The 17,920-nt window shown below is 32.4% G+C and overlaps 1 pseudogene; it reads right to left on the bottom strand.

The window, feature by feature from the left end:
- Positions 1 to 13,497: 13,497 nt before the first annotated feature.
- The window catches only part of LOC111460012, a 5,239-nt pseudogene continuing 816 nt past the window's right edge, over positions 13,498 to 17,920 (bottom strand).

Genomic DNA, 17,920 nt, shown 5'->3' with positions numbered 1-17,920 from the left:
CTACTTTTAGAAAAGTTGCAAGTAAAGTGAATATGTATATTTTTTAACGATTAAACTACTAATTTTGATATAATTTAATTTATAAGCTACCAAATCGTCGTCTTACAAGATTTATGTTTCATAACTTGTAACATCATCAGTAAAATATTAGATGAAATATAGTATTTTTGTTAGAAAGGAATATTATTATGAAATACAATATGTAACGTATGGTTGTTATAGTAAATAATTGACAATTTGATTCAACTCTTTCTCATCAATCTTTATCTTTAATCATAAATGAAATTATTTGTGGATAGGTTGGTGGATTCAATTAGTATATTAACATAAATTAGTTATTAATAGAAATACATATTTTTTTATTTACAAAAATAATCGGAGGGAATATAATTCGAGAGTTCTCAAAACAATCGCAAGGTCATTTGTAATTAAATTTGCGGCATAATAATACTTTTTTTTTTAATTTAAAAGAACTTTTGATTTAAATAAGACTAGCACTCAAACAAAAAACAAAATTAAATAAGTCTTTTTTATTTTTTTTAATGGATATGGAGGCTCAAAACTCTCATTTTTTTTTTTACTAAATTATAAAAAAAAATTATTTTATTATTAATAGCTATTTTAAATTATTAATCACTTTTATTATTATTATTATTATTTATTTTTGTAGGGAAAGAATTCATATATATAATATATATTGATCTAGTAGATAAGTAGTGAATGTAAATTTAATCTTTTGGTGGATAATATATGTCTTAATAGTTAAACTATATTTAGGTAAAAAAGGAATAGTTTTACAATGTTACAATTCTTACCTACCTATTTTACCATTAAATTTTTATTAAATATCTATTTTGCCCTTGGCTGTATTGATTTGACATAACTCTTTGAGTTGAGGTGGCATTCGAGAGAATTTATACAATAGAGATGACTCTTTCCGAATATTTCTGCGATATAGTCACGTTACTTATTCCTTGGTTGTAAGGGGAGAATATTATTTCCACAGATCAACACGAATCATTCCAATATGTTTTGTCCTAACTTACATGCATTCTAAGGAAATTCTGAGGAGGTCACCCTACGTACAATTATTACAAGCAAAACACACTAACGTTCGAATAGATAATAACTTTTAATTTTTTTAAGCTTTTTTTAACATCCTATCCTCAAGATTATTTTCATCTAGACATAGTCTCCATTCATTCATTTACTCCTTTATTCAAGTGTCACAATTTTTAATAGTTGTAGCTTATAGGACCATACATACTACTCTGGTCTAGGGAGTTAAGGTCATGCCATGAAAAGATTAGTTACATTCTAGAGGAGTTTGAAGCTACCATAATTTCCCTATTTTCCAATGAAGATATAAAAAGTTATTGAGTCACCATATTTGTCAAACAAAATGTGTATATAAATACACTCTACAATGACAAATGAGCAAACCAACTCTACATTCAAACACATAAAATTTAGTATATTATAACACTGGTATTTTAGGAGATGGCGAACTTCTCTTGCTCCCTCTTCGTTCTTGTCCTGGTTCTCTCAGGTACATATGGTTGTTTAGATGCCTTTAAGTTTTGTGTTGTAAGCCTGGATGGGTATTAAAGCATGTATAACTTTGAAAATTTGTGTAGCTGGTTCGATGGTGCCTCTAGCAACCCACGCAAAGCAATGTGATGTGAAGATGTTCGAATATGCATGCGACATCACTGGATGTCACCAAAAGTGCCTACAGGACAATATTTGCTACTTGTGGGCTTGGACTATTACAAATGGTATCAGACCCAAACACTGAACCGTGTGTCAGCCAAGATGTGGAAAACCTTGAGGGGAAGCCGAAAGCACAAAATATCTATTTTATATTTGTGATTAGAATATTAGCTTTGAAACGCACAAAATATTTAAGATTGAATTACGAAATATTTAATCTCTTCTTCTAAATGTGTTGATTGAGAAGATTAGTATTTTATGGGATGATAATATGTAACGCGATTTTAATCTTGAGTGAGTTATGAACTATTCTTTACGGGAAACTTGTATTTGATTTGTATAGGTGAGAATGACTTTCACGACCGATTCAATATGTCTACCATTTTGTACACTTGAACAATGAGAGCACACCCTCTCATTGGTATGACTTAGTTTATAGTTAATGGTAAAAAAATTGTTAATTAGAAATTCAGTAGTTCTTATAGTGAAAAATATATTTACAAGGGTAAAACAAACTTTTAATCTAACAATAGTTACAAATAATTTGTTTAGAATTGATAATCGACTTGATTGTAGTGATTACATACATGAACTCAACTTATTATAGGGTACAAGAGTTCAATTATATGTCTATAGTATATTGATCTATAATTAATGAATAAAAAAGAATTAATTAATTTTATATTATTAGAGTTTATAACACCGATCAAACGAACCTAAATTATAATAAAAGTTTAAAAGATTCAGATTAATATTTAATAATTTTATATATTAAATATGAAGGAAAAAATATTTTTGATTTGTAATCTTCATATTAACAGAGAAATATTCACGATAAATTAAATATATATATATATATATATATATATAATTTATAATTTATACTGCATATGCATTGAAATGTTTTGTTTAAATATGACCTAATTAAAAAAATATTTTTTAATATATTATATAATAAAAGTTGTTATTTTAAATAGGACCAATAAATCTTTTAATTTTCTATCTTCAAGAGGCTTTTGGAAACAAACATACATAAAATTAAAAAGACCGGTTGAAGCATTCATGCTTAAAATCTAGAAAACTACATTCCGTGCAACCCTTCATGCTAAACAACCTACCAAAACATACTAACAATAACTGCAACTAAACAACCATTGGATAAAGCTTTACAACAAATAAATTGTAAACCAACACTCATTGATATGGTGCAACCATCATTTATACATTGATATTGATCTGATTCTCATAAAGCCTTTGGCCAACAAAAAAACTTATTTACTGTCTTTTCTTTACCATTTGTAATAGCTAAATAATAGTGTTATCAAATAATTTATACATTGATAAGTTTGTATGGTGTGAATAAATAATTGATTGATAAGTCTGTATGGTGTGAATAAATAATTGCTATCACTAAAGAACGAAGTCTTTTTAAATGAAATAATTCGGTAAGGAGTAATAAAGCTTTAATTTGATCCTCTAATTGGAGGAAGTAGTTCATTCAAATAACTCGAGTTCATCCTCTTATTCTTCTATAATATGACAGCTTCACTTTGAGTAGCAGAGAAAGAAAGCGAGAAAGATGACACATTTGACCAATTAAGAGAAAAAAGTGTTTAAATTTGCTAAAAGCACAACTTTGGACCTTGGATTAGTAAGGATGATATGTTGATAAATCGAAACAAACATAGGGAAAACGATGCCCACAAAATTGGAAGATCTACTAAAGTATAACTCACAAAAGATTGAAACAGAGTCTAAGCTCCAAAGGTCGGAGACAAAGAAGTGAAACAAATTCTACAAAGAAAACAAATAACAACAAAATTCTATGAGAAATTACACCCTTGAATGTAACTAAATCTCTTAAATTAATCAAAATGCTCCAAATTAAAAGCATAGTCTTCCAAAACTGAATGTTGAAATCAATTTAGAAAATGAAGGGGCCTATAAGGAGAGAGAGAGTCAAACATGAAAACACTTAGAAACCCTAAACCCTAGAATAAGAAGAAAGAAGTATCAATTCAAATGTTTAAGAAAGAAGAAATAGATTTAGTGCTCAACTGATAATTGTTTATTTTTTATACCATAAACATAGTTGAGCAACATCCAACGAAGCCCTAAGAGAGATCGTAAAGAAGAAAATTTCTAAAAGAAACAAAGTCATGAATGAAGGAAACCTGGAACAAGATTCGGCGAAATGAGTTTCGGACAAAACTTTAATATCAGCAACAAAAGACTAGTAGCCATGAAAAGGGAAGGAGCCTACCGAGTTTTTCATGGCTTTCAATAATGGTTGGCTTTTGGTGCTTTCGGTACTTTTGCACTTCCCGATCAATACCCACAAATCTATTGTAGAAAGCTATAACAATAAGAAAAGATATTGCTCAACAAGATAAGATGAAATTGAAATGAGAAAGAATAATGGAGATTTGAGATAGATACAATCCAAGGACCTTGGTCAAGAATAACAAAAAGAAAAAAGAGGAGTGGGAGTGAGAGTGTGAGTCCGTGGTGTGCAAATCAAAAAGTAAAAAAGTAGTGATGAGTATTTTTATTTTTTATTTTTACATTTTTAATAGCTCTTTTTTAAAAATGCTATAACCAAATGCTATGAATGAAGCAATTTGTTGTAGTGCATAATAACCTAAAGAATTTATGGTATATGGATAAGGTTGAGTGTCTTATTCTCAACACTATTGATACCTTATAAGTGATTTGATTTAATTCAAATCGTTTATGTGGAGACATGTGAGTAGGGGTATCCATTACAATTAGTTTGTATAAGAGTGGATTACGAAATATTTAATCTCTCTTTCTAGATCTGTTAATTAAAAGGATTAATATTTCATATAATGATCATATGATGATCATATGAGCCAGGACAGTGAGTTATGAACTCTTACATAACTTGTCTTTTGACCCACATGGGTGAGAATGACTTATGCAGCTGATTCAATATGCCTACCATTTTGGGACTTACCAAATAGAGACAAATAGAGAAATGGAAACATAATTTCAGGAGATTAAATAATGGGCCCCTCTCACTAGCCCAAAAGGGAATTGTTTTATAGTAGTAAAATGGACTACTCATCTACAACATTATCGAAACTATTGCAAAACTATTCATTTGATTTTCAAACTACTTAAATAGTTAATTTTGCTTGTTATTATTGTTGTTGCTGCTGCTGTTATGCTTAACTGACTATTTCGTTTGATTGACCTTATCCTCCCCATTGTCGATTAGTATTTCTTTATCCTTGAATTACTTTGTACGTGAAAGAAGATCCTCTTTAAAGAAGAAAACAAAGAAAGCACTGAAATGGGCTATAAAAGCTGGTAAAGATTCCTTTGACTTATGTGGTTTTGTTCCATAGTTCACTTAGGTTCAATTGGACCAATCTAATTCAACTCGATAGGTTCAATCCATTTTTCTTTGATCTTTTAACTTGTTTTGATTATACTATTATTTTTTTTATTTTATTATTATTATTATTTTTTTATGATGTTAGACTTGATCACGGAATTTTTTTTTATGAAATAAAGAAGAAAGGACAATAACTTCGGTCTTCAAATTTTTTAATTTAGAAGTTTGGCTAGAGTACTTTTTAGATTATTAAAGAATCCAAGCCACAATTAGGAATAATAGTATTTTAATTAACGGTTTCTAAAATATATTATAGTTTGCATATATTTATAATTATAAGCCTTCTTATATTATATTATGATTATTATTATCATAACGATAATTATCCTTATTATTATTATCATCATCATTATTATCGCAATAATCATAATAATCATAATTATTATTATCATTATTATGATTATTGTGATAGTCATTCTTATCGTTATAATCATTGTCATCGTCATCGTCATCGTCATTGTCATTGTCATTGTCATCATCATTATTATTATTATTATTATTATTATATAGATATAAAATTCAATCCCCAAATAGTTTAGGAAGAATTATGAGATAAATAAATATTTATTTATTTATTAATTTTTTTCATTATCATTTGGACTTAATTGCCATTTTTTAATATATTTTTCTATAATTATCAAATAAATTAATCAACTATTTATACCAACTATTTTCCTAAAGTTCAACTCTGACCATTCTCTCTTGTTTACCCCTTTGTATTGATGGTTTGTAGATTCTAAACCATCAATAAAATTTATTTATGATTGAATTATAAAAAAAATTGTTCATTTTAGAATCCGTGGTACTTAAGATAAAAAATGTAACTATAAAAATGAAATAAGCTTTTGACCTAGGTGCAATTACAAACAACCCATGAAGGATCGATGAACACAACTTGTCCTCGGTGCATAAGAATAAAACTCTAGATTTTTTGAAGAGTGGTCTATAGTTAATAAATGAAAATTAATTAGTTAAAATATTTAATTAATTTATTTTATATGATTAAAACTTATAATCATTAAGTCCATCCGACCTAATATACTAAAATGATCCATTTAGTTGAAAAGGAAACTATTTAAATTAATATTTAATATATTAGATATATTAAATAAAAATATATTAGATATATTTGAAATTGAAATAAGATTCAAATTAGTTCCATACATATTGCAATATCTTATTACATTTGATATTATTTAAATAAGATCTTATGTTCTAATATATTAAATATTTAAATATATTGCTTCACAAATATTGTAATGTCTTTAGATTTCTGTTTATCTAGAGTTGTTACCATCATTGTAACGTAATCATTTTGTGCGACAATAAGCATTTAAACTTCGTCATGAAACACAACTTCATCTTAAAACAATGTCATGGACTTGTGTGTTCGAAAACCTGTTTAAAACGACACAACAAAATACTAAATGAAATAAATAAATATTAAAAAAAGCAAACACTCTATTCTAACCTAAGTCTAAGAAATTAAATATAACTACCTTATTCCTGTGCCATGGTCTCGAGTTAAGATGTCATTATCAATCGTACAAGATTGTCTTGCATTTACCTGAAAAAGAACCTAAAACAGCTTTGCCACCATCCAATAAAGAAACGTCTACAATATAAGTAACACGTGGCTTGAGTATTTTAAGAAATACTCAGTAAGTGACCCCACTATTGGGGTTAGATGCAAGCACATACAATTATGAGTGAGACCTATCATATCAGTCTATATTTCTTATGTGACTATCCTAAACATGTTAATTGGATATGTATTCACTGTTCTACACACGACCCACACATGCGAGTATGAACCCCATCAGTTGATTCGCACACCTCCTAAGCCCCCTTTCATAGTTGGGCGAGCATTCTTTAGGAGTTATTGTTTTCAGACACCCAGAAATAGTGACCGTCAAAGCATTATAATGAATATAATGATCGTTTTCCTACCTCGTAGTGTACGCATCCATACCATCATAAAAGAGGGGTATTTCCCCGATGCATGAGGTTCCAATATTTTTAATCATTGTCATGTAAGACAACACCTCTCATTTTCTTTCATATCATGTTATTTTCATCCTAGCTTTCCATGCATAAATTGAGGTTGTGCACCGTATCGACACATCTTGTCTTATATCATTCATATCATGCATCGTGTCATATCATACATATCTCATATCATCAACATATCATGTAACATTATATACTATATCGTCAAACGTGTTAGAACATAACCTTTATCATATCATCAATACATCACATCAAAACACATGTCATAACATTCACGTATCATCTCATGGTCCCATTGTTTCATAGACCTATTATGGATTTATCCTTTCATATCATTTCATAAATATATCATAGTCATATCGTTTCATATACATATCATAATCATATCTTTCATAAATATATCATAGTTATATTGTTTCATAAATATATCATAGTCATATCGTTTTATAAACATATTATAGTCATATCATTCCATAAACATATCATAGTCATATGTCAAGCATATAACACGTGCAATGTAATAGCCCAAAAATAAGTAAAGAAATAAACAAATAAAAAGTTAAAATTATAATAATAATAATAAATAAATAAATTAATTAATTAAAATTAAAATTAAAGGAAAAAAAAAATCTTTCCCCATCTCTCTCCACTAACCTCTCATCCCTTCCCACAATTATCTCTCCTCTACCCATCTTACGCCAACTGCAAAAAAAAAAAAAAAAGAAAGAAACAGAAAACCTGCACAAAAAAGAGAAAGAAACAGAAAACAACAATTTCAGATTTGAGAAGAAGTAAAATGGCTTTGAACAGATTGCAGATTTAGAGATTTTTATTAATTATTACGGTAAAATTCTATCTCAGATTTCCTTGGTTATAAGAAATTAATTTAGTTATGGTTATAAGAAATTAATTTAGGATCAAATCTTCTTTCCTATCTTACAGTTTGTAATAATCAGATCAGATGTTCAATTAATTAGATTTTTGTTAGCATTGGAAGTTAGAGGAAATAAGGTTAGAATCAATAAAATTTTAGCTGACAGATGTATGATAGTAGCGAAATTAAAACTAGCCAATAATATCTGTTTAAAAATAAATATAGAATTAGAGTAATATCTTATTTACAGAACTGAGAATCTACTTACTGGGAATGAAAATAATTACAAAGAGTGAGGAGAGAATATTTGCTAAACAGAATTTAAAAATATAACAGGAGATATCAGAGGGCATGAAACTCCATTAAATTCTGTCTAACCGTAAATATCAGAATTTTAACCAGGTAAATTAGAAAAATAATTGTATAGAGTTCAAACTTGAAACTGATGTCATGGGCTCACATAGGTTGACTTGGATTTCAAAGGAAGGAATTGAACTTTCAGTAAGGATATAGACGTGACAATGACTTAAGTTAGCCAGGTAAGTGACCTTACTATCTGCATGGTTATATTTGATGTTGACACGTGCCCTGTGGTTCGGCACGTGTCATATATATTGATATGTGTGAATTGTCTGTGAATCGATATGCTTCCTATATGTTATGTTATTCATGCTGCTTAGTTGATGTGATATGAATGCATGTGACGATGTGTGGCCCTTGTACGATTTTGGCTTGTTGTATGAGTATTGAAATGCAACTGAATGAATTGTATAACATGAAATACGGTAAATTGCATGATACATAACCCCGCTAGGAATATGTATGATATGTAACGAAATGAGAATGAGAATGACACGTAAGCATGAAAACGTGACACGGGGTTATGTTCATTAAATGATGATTGTAGGATTAGTGGGACCTCATGCATATTGTGTGATCATGCATTTGGGGGGGATACCCCTATCCCATCACGAGGGTACAGACGTGTACATCCAAATGGCAGGACAACGATCGTTATGCCCAGCATAGCGCTGCCGTGACGGCTTTAGTTTTAACGGGTCTTGGTGGACCCCCAGAGCATGCCCACCGGCTAGGGACAGTGGCCCAGCAGTGTGCGAACTAGCTGGTGAGCCCATACTCGCACGTATGGGCTGCGTGTAGAGTATATGGTACACGTCCACGATTACCTGTTAGGATTACACCGTAGGGAAAACGAAACGAAACGAAACGAAATGAAATGAAATGAAACGAAACGAAACGAAAGATAGGTCCCATCATTTCATTGCATGTGATTGTTGCATTTAACCCCAATAGTGGGGTCACTTACTGAGTATTTCTTTAAATACTCAAGCCATGTGCTACTACATTTTTCAGGTTAAGGCAAGGCATTCCTGTACGGCTAACGACGACATCGCAACTCGAGATCATGGAACATGCATAGGATAGTGGCATTTATTTCTTAGACTTAGGATAGAATAGGATGTTTTAAACTTAAACGTTTATTTATTTTGTTTCGAGACTTTTGTTGTGTCGTTTTAAAGATGTTTTCAAAACACGTAAGTCCATGGCTGTGTTTTAAGATAAAGGTTATGTGTTATGGAATTTAAATGAAGTCTTCCGCATTCAATGTGTATGGTATGTATACAGTGCGACCTTAAATTAAGTAGAAAATTTTGGGTCGTTACATGCAAAACTAGGGGCACGTGTCATCATACAAACATTAATTCCTAACCGTATCATACAAACTTTGTTGACCTTAGTCGACGTTCTCCCTAAACTCGAGTATGTTTGTATTCCATCCCTCGAAGTTGTTCCAAATATCGTCGAGAGTTATTTCCTATTAGAACATTCATCTCGTTTCGTTAGTAATACGAATTTCTTATCTCAATTTAACTTATATTGAGAAAACGGACCTTATACTGATCTTAATCGTCTTAGATAAGGTCGTATTAAGCCAAATAATCGAGTAATTGATATCAAAATGTCTATACCAAGCCGAATGGTCGAGTTTTGAGTCGAAAAGTTGCACCGAGCTGAGCCGAAGAACTCAGCATCTGCTTCCGTGACACATGTAGCTGTGGGGAGAAGACGTGATAAGGCAACCCTAATTCTCAATCCAACTATCCAAGATTTTGTGAAAGCAAGAACCTTAAATCAAAGAAATTAACAGACCTTATACACAATTAGAATCAACCATACATAAAGGCTAAAATTAGATTAGATCTGAGTTAAATATCTATCATAAAGATTTGTAACCTTTTTCTAAATTGGGTCGCTTCACAATTCAATTTGAAAGGTTTGATTGAATAACTTAGATGCAATCATAAGACTTGCATGTTACTTAGAAATTACAAAAATAATACTCAAATTTTCAAGGATAAAGTCTCAATTTGAGCACTCAATATCATTCACCAAAATCTATTTTTTATATAATAATTTTTCGGTATTTATAGTCTACTCACAAAAGTAGAGTAAATAAGTTAGTCACCATTCAAATGTGAGTAAAGAAGTTAGTTACATCATTTACTCCCACCCCTCAAAATCTAAAAAAAAAAAATAATAATAATAATAATAAAAATAATAAATAAATATGATTTTGACCACTAACTTCCCACCCTTTTATTAGGAAATTAAAAATAATAAATAAAATTTTCTAGCACATTATGAATGATAAGTCACTTTGACAACTAACTTCCCACCCCTATAATAACTTCATCCGCTACTTCAACCGTGCAAATATTCACTTCCGAAGCTTCAAATGGTCATTCCTAAATCGAATCAACTTGTAACACATGAAATAATGGTTGAACCGAGCCTATCCAATTTTGTAAATGAAGAATGAAGGTTTGTTGAATCTTCATGGTCTTAGATCGTGTAATAGGTCCAATTGGAACGTTTGGAACACCGTGATCCTTATCATTTTTCCCCTCTTCAAAAGGATTCGTCATCTAATCAATTAAATCATCACCTACATCAAAAGGACTCTAGTCAGCAACATTGAAAGTAGAATGTACTGAAAATTCTCTAAAAAGATCAATTTTATAGGCATTGTTATTAATTATTTCAAGAACTTAATAAATGTCATCCCCTCTTGGATGTAACTTTGTTTTCGTTTGAGATGAGAATTGCTCCTTGCAAAAATGTATCCAAACCCAGTCACTGGGTTGAAAAATGATTTCCTTTCGTCCTGTGTTAATTCTTAAAGCAACTTTGAAATTTTGTTTCACATTTCTCTCCATCTCTTTGTGTAATATTTTGATAAAATCTGTCTTACTTGTGGCTGCTTCACTCGCAAAAATATTAGAATGAATAAGAAGGAAATCAAGAGGCGTAAGGGAATTAAATCCATAAACAACTTCAAAAGGAAAACAATGAGTGGTACTGTGAATGGTTTATTATATGTAAACTCTTCAAATGGCAAACGTTCATTACAAGACTTAATATTCTTAGAAATAATAGCCCTAAACAATGTTTCTAATATTCTATTAACCATGTTTTCCCATCAGTCTGATGATGATATGCAGTTGAAAACAACTTGGTACCCAATTTACTCCACAATACTCTCTAAAAGTGACTTAAAAAGGTAACCTCCTTGTCACTAACAATTATTCTATAGATTCCACGTAATCTTACTACTTTCTTATAGAATAAATCAGCATTATGTTTTACATCATCCGTCTTGTTGCAAACAATAAAATAAACAATTTTACTAAATGTGTCTGACACAACAAAAATACTATCTTTACCATTGTTAGTGTGCACCAAACATCTATAAATATATTAGTCTAAAGTTCATTAGATACATTCAAAGGAGTATACAATTCATTTGGTTGTGATTTAGATTTAGCTTCTTTGCATTTAAAATATTGGCTACAAAACTTATGAACATTGTGCTTCATCTTCGGCCAAGAGAAGTGTTCATGCAACATCTTATAAGTTTTATTAATCTCAAAATGTCCCAGTAAGCTGTCACCATGTGCTTCTTTTTACGTGCAAATCTCTTATAGAGCATTTAGTAATACAAATCTTACTTTTCTTAAATAAAACTTCATGAAACATATAATAATCATCCCCAGCTCTTTTCACAAGATAAGATGCATCATCTTTATATAATTCTTTAATATACTCAAATACAAAAAAATTTGGACTAAGAGAAGTAAAGAGATTATACCTTCTAGATAATATATCAGCTACCATATTATCTTTATCTTGCTTATATTTGATAACATACGACAATATTTCAATAAACTTCACCCACTTTGCATGCCTATGATTTAGTTTACTATGACATTTAAGATACTTCAAACTTTCATGAATAGAGTGGATTATAAATTCTCTAAGCCATAAGTAGTATTGTCACACTTGCAATGTGCAGACTAAAGCAAACAATTCTTTACCATAGGTAGAATAGTTCAATGTTGTCCCATTTAGTTTTTCACTTAAATATATTAAAGGTTTTCCATCTTGCATCAAAATAGCATCTATGCCCAAACCACTTGCATCACACTCAATTTCAAAAGTTTTATCAAAGTTTTGCAAGACAAGTAATGGTGCACTAGTTAATTTCTTCTTAAGCTCATTGAATGGATTCTCTTGCATATCCCCCACTTAAAAACAACATTCTATTTCGCTAAATCATTCAAGGGTGCAGCTACTCCGGCCCCGTTGGTCTCCATATTCAGAGCCGGTAAACGCCAGTAGGTTGCGGTAGTGGGTCTTCGTCTCCGGTGTGGGTATCATACTGTAGCGGAGTTAATCGCCGTCGTCGTGGGTCTCCCGATTTGGAGGCCGAAAACAACGTGACTGGTTTTCCGCATCTCCGCCAAGGGCATTTCTTCCGGGTGACTTGGTATAGCAATTGGCTGATGGCTGTTGCTCTCAGTGTTGAAGACGGTTCGGAAATGATCATAGATTTATAACTAAAGAATACATTTTCATTAACATGACTTCTTGTGGGCGCTTGAAGCAAACCCATGATGTTATGTTCAAAGTGGACAAATATCATATAACATTGTTGAGATTCGTGATTAGTAACATGGTATCAAACTATGAACTTAACTTAGCTATGTCGAACAAAAAAGTTGTAAGCCTAAAAATCATAGTCAAACGTGTCGAACAAATTGTGTATTTTGTTCAAGGCCTCCGAAGAAAGGAGTCGGGTCTCGATTGAAGGGAGTTTCTTTTAGAAATCCATAGGCTTCAGGGGAGGCTCTATGGTGTATTTTGTTCGAGGGGAGGTTCTATGATCATAGGTAATCTATTGGCTTCAAAGGTGGCTCTATGTGGTGTACTTAATGAGAGGCGAGACTCTATGATGATGAGTTTATAAATAAGGAAGTCAAAACAAAGTCACAAGAGTTTATGCTCTAGACAATATAATACTATTGTAGACAATATTGTAGCTTTATTTCAATAAATAAATTCATAATTCTCTCACAAACTTTATTACAATTCATAAAATTTTTAAAACCAAATCTCTTCATACCACCCAAGAATCATAAGGCTTTTCCCCAATATAGTTGCCAGGGGGATCATAATTGCAAACAACAAACTGAGAATTAGCCTTGCAGGGTACTCTAGCACATCCAAGTCGCACCGAGCTCCGCCACACTATCTGAGTGTAGTGCCCACATTCACCATCCACGCATTTATTCGACGCATGATCATACAGCGGCTTCTCTTCACCCACAGCTTCACCGCATCCGCCCCAGTGAACTCAGGGTAGTAGCTCGCGGCTATGTTTTCCCCGTACGGCCCGGTTGAGTGAATCATGGCGCAGTCACCCTTTCTTTTTTCCGCATAGGCTTGAGCGTACGCGGCCACGGTGTTGCTCCATTGCATGGGGATGACGCCGACCTGGGCTCGAGCTCGGTTTTGAAGCGCGAGGTAGTCATCGGGGGCGTTTTGAGCGTTGTTAGGGCGAGGAAGAAAATGAAAGTGGCAATGAAAGCGATCATGATCGGAAGGGTTTGAGTCCACATAATTCCGATGAGAGATGAGATGAAGATTGAGAATGAGGAAATGATGTATATAGAGATGGAAAACTTAATATGGAATGTGATGGAGAAAACCATGAATTATGAACTAATTATGCCATGCTTGGGAATTCAAAGAGAATAAATTCATTCTCGCTTCCATGTTTAATTAGGGGTTAGATTTTTGTTTTGATTAGGTTCAAATAAGTGAAAATTTTCTAGATTTAGCTAGTTTATGAATTTTTTTTAGGATTAATGAAACTTAATCCACCTGATTATGGTTAATCTTAAAAGACACATTTTTACTTGTAGGTATATATTTATTGTTTTATTTAGTTTCATAATTTTATTTATTTATTCTTCTCCAATTTTTTAAAATATATATTAAAATTGAATTGGTTAATTACATGTTCAAAAATAAGTAAATAATGTTAATATTTTCTTAAAATTCTTAATGGAGGAGCAATAATATGGAGAAGCATAAAGCAAGGTTGCATTGTTGATTCCACCATTGAGGCTGAGTATGTTGTTGCTTGTGAAAAAGCGAAAGAATCTGTATGGCTTCAGAAGTTCTTAACTGATTTGGAAGTCGTTCCAAATATGCATCTTCCCGTCACTCTTTATTGTGATAACAATGGAGCAGTTGCAAATTCAAAAGAACCAAGAAGCCATAAGCGAGGAAAACATATTGAGCGCAAATATCGTCTCATAAGGGAGATTGTGCAACGAGGAGATGTGATCGTCACACAGATAGCTTCAGAGCACAACATTGCTGATCCATTTACAAAGCCCCTCACGGCTGAAGTGTTTGAAGGGCACCTAGTGAGTCTAGGACTACGAGTTATGTAATCTAGGGCAAGTGGGAGAAAAGGCATGAGTATGTGATGCCCTAGTTTATTGTATTTCTCTCTACTCAACGTTATAAAACCCCACTAGAGTTTTAGTCCAAGTGGGAGTTTGTTGGGTTTTATGTCCTAAAACTCATAGTTTGTAAACAAAAACATATTCTATTTTCAATAAAGTTATTATTGTTGTTTATTCAGTAAAGATTGTTATTGAATAAAGTGAACTTTACGATCATTAATCTAAATCCAATAAACTAAGAACACTCTGGCTATAGTATGATTACTTGAACTATATGTAGAGACATAAGAGTGGATCAAGTTCAAGTATATAATCAAAATGATCTATAGTATAAGGATAAGGTTGAGTACCTTATTCTGGGGACACTATGGATGCGGCCCACTTTTGTATATGATATAAACCATGTGATCACTAAATTGTACATGTGGAGACATGTGAGTGGGGGCGTCCTACGCAATGAGTATTTCATAAGATCAGACCATAAAGAAAACAACTCTCACTTTATAATGTCGTTTACTATTGAGACTGATTTTCTTTTCATTCGATAACCTAGGTAACTCGGTTTTAATCCTGAACTAACCATGAACTCCTATTTATTCAGAATTATCCTTGGATTTTCAGGGGTGAGAGTGGCTCTAGTTCGCCGATTCAATAGGCTTCCCATTTTAGGGGTAAGACTGGGTGAATGGCTGGGGACGTGGGGTGCAAGATGGAACTCACTCCTACCCACTTTTAGGGATAGAAGAGAGGTAGTTTCCTTAAGCACTGACTCTAGGTCTTGAACAAAGGGCCCCACCCTCTCATTAGCCTGAGAGGGATTCGGTTTATTTGTTGGACCACAAATCAATTGTTCATTAGAGGATCAGTGAGACATAAGGAACAAGAAGTAACTTTAGGGGTAAAACGGTAAATTAACCAAGCTCTAGTTACGAACAACCTGTGAAGGATCGACTTACTAATCATGGTTATATCAAATGGACAGAAATATATCTATAGTGAGGGGAGTGCAACTACTAGGCTATAGTGGAATGTCCTAGTAGTTAACGAATGTTGGTTAACAAGATTAATGAGTTTAGCTAGTTAATCTTGGATCGTTGGAGCCCATGATCTATAGGTCCATTAGGTCCCTCTGCTAGCTCATATCGGACTAAACCATAAAACAGTGTGACGAGTGAGTTCAAAGTGTTCGAATTTAAATTAGGGAATATGCGTTACATATATACGATATATTTAACCGCATTTTTGTTTTATTTACGAATTAAACAAAAAGAGAGAATCTGATATATTTAAATAAGATTTAAATATCTTAATCAACTATGTGTCATGATTGATTGGGATTGGCAAATGAATTAATATTAAATATTAATTAAATAGTTTAATTAATCATTTAATGTTACTTTAATTTAAAATTCATTATTCAAATTAATTGTTGAATTAAAATGAAGAAAGTCAAAATGTTGACTTCATGTAATGGAAAAATCCATGCTAGTGGAATTTTGAGGTGTCAAAATTTGGTTTAACCAAACTTGCATGCTTGCCGAATAAACCTCATAAGTTTGAGTTGAATTTTGAGTGTCAAAATTTGGTTAACTCAAACATGCATGCTTGCCACATAATCCAACATTTGAGTGAAATTTTAAGTGTCAAAATTTGGTGATCTCAAATTTGCATAAACATGCAAACATGACTCGTTAAATAGAGTGATCATGGTACATAGAACGTCTTCTTCTTCTTGGTGAAAAACCTTGAGAAAAACCTCTCACAAACACTCTCTTCACATATACAAAATCCCTCCCAAGTTTAGTCACTCACCAAATTCCACAATCCCGTTCTAGGGCCGGAGGATAGTGGAGAAGACACTAGTGGTGGTTCGAAACCGGTTCGTGAGGAAAAAGGAGTTTGAACTACAAAAGGTTAGTATTTAAACTCATTAAGTTTTAATACTTATGAACATGCTAGTTATTTATTATAATTGATGTTCTAAAAGTGTCTAAGATCCAAATTGCTTCTGTATGTGTTATATTAACACCATCAAGTATATCTTAATTACTATTGAGTTATGTGCAGCAGAGCCAATCGCCGTCGTGGGTCTCCCGATTTGGAGGCCGAAACATCGTGACTGGTTTTTTGCATCTCGGCCGTGGGCATTTATTCCTGTTGACTTCAAACAACATTTGATAGCTATTCTGGGAGCTATTCTCCGTGTGTAAAATTTTTAAGAGAGAGTCTTTAAGAAATGGTCATGAATTTATAAGTAAGGAATAATCTCACGGGACAACAAGTACAAAGTACTTAATCTCAAACTAGACAGTATCATATCAGTGTAGAGATGGATGGTTCCTAAAACTTTACAAAGTACTTAATCTCAAACTAGACAGTATCATATCAGTGTAGAGATGGATGGTTCCTAAAACTTGGTAATTCTCCATTTATTTTTGCAGTATTGGTAAGAAAGCACATAATATCATACCATTACAAAGATATTGTCCACTTTGAGTTCACCTGTGTTAAGGATATTTAGTAATAAATTATAGTTTACCATATATATTATATTTGATATTTTATTATAAGGCAAATATCTAACATTTGCCTTATTACTATAGTATCTTTCCATTTATTGTTATTTCCATTTATTACTATTTCCATATCCTTGTAATTTATTTGATTATAAATAAGATAACTTTCACACCATTTAGGTGTGGTGGATTCAGCAAACATTCACAAGAAACACTTTCTTGGCCATCGAAAACTGCAGAGAGATCACCGCTCAGCGGCGATGCTGCCTTGGCTTCGGTGAGAATATGTCTAACCCATGAAGAGGGATTGTCGCTTAGCGACGATGCTGACTTGGCTCTGGTGAGAATATGTCTAACCCCAAGAAGTAGCCGGGGAAACCTAGAGCAAGGGACAAAGACAATGTTGAAGCCGGAAGAGTCGCCACATTGGGCGAATGAGCCAATTTTGGCGAGAAGGGCAGCTGGAAGAGTCGCCACATTGGGGCGAAGGAGCCAATTTTGGCGAGAAGGGCGGCGGCAACTTGGTTGGCGAAGATGCCAGTGCGGC

The sequence above is a fragment of the Cucurbita moschata genome, unplaced genomic scaffold, assembly GCF_002738365.1.
Source record: "Cucurbita moschata cultivar Rifu unplaced genomic scaffold, Cmos_1.0 Cmo_Scf00002, whole genome shotgun sequence".
Taxonomy (NCBI): Eukaryota; Viridiplantae; Streptophyta; class Magnoliopsida; order Cucurbitales; family Cucurbitaceae; genus Cucurbita; species Cucurbita moschata.
The sequence above is the reverse complement of the archived record's forward strand: the minus strand, read 5'-3'. Positions and strand labels throughout refer to the sequence as shown.